Source organism: Otolemur garnettii, unplaced genomic scaffold (genome assembly GCF_000181295.1).
Source record: "Otolemur garnettii isolate 467f Iridium unplaced genomic scaffold, OtoGar3 scaffold00029, whole genome shotgun sequence".
Lineage (NCBI taxonomy): Eukaryota > Metazoa > Chordata > Mammalia > Primates > Galagidae > Otolemur > Otolemur garnettii.
In genome coordinates, this window is record NW_003852424.1 from 17,553,642 (window position 1) to 17,554,217 (window position 576).

Below are 576 nucleotides of genomic sequence, written 5' to 3' on the forward strand. Positions count from 1 at the left end.
TAGTCTCAGCTACATGGGAGGCTGAGGCAAGAGAATTGCTTGAGCTCAAGAGTTTGAGGTTGCTGTGAACTAAGATCCCACGGCACTCTACCAAGGGTGACCTAAATAAATAAACTTTGTTGTCTCAACTGGGCTTGATGGCTCATGCCTGTAATCTTAGCACTCTGTGAGGTAGGAGGATGGCTTAAAGTCAGGAATTCAAGACCAGCCTGAGCAAGAGCAAGGCCTCATCCCTACCAAAAAAATAAAAATAAAAAATAGAACAATTGGCTGTATATAGTGGTGCATGCCTATAGTCTCAGCTACTTGGGATTGTGAGATAGGAGAGAGAATTACTTGAGTCCAGGAGTTTGAGGCTGCAGTGAGCTATGATGATGTCACTGCACTCTATCCAAGGCAACAGAGTGAGATGCTATCTCATTAAAAAAAGAAACTTAGGCTCGGTGCCTGTGGCTCAAGCGGCTAAGGCGCCAGCCACATACACCTAAGGTGGCAGGTTTGAATCCAGCCCGGACCCACCAACAACAATGATGGCTGCAACCAAAAAATAGCCAGGTGTTGTGGCGGGTGCCTGTG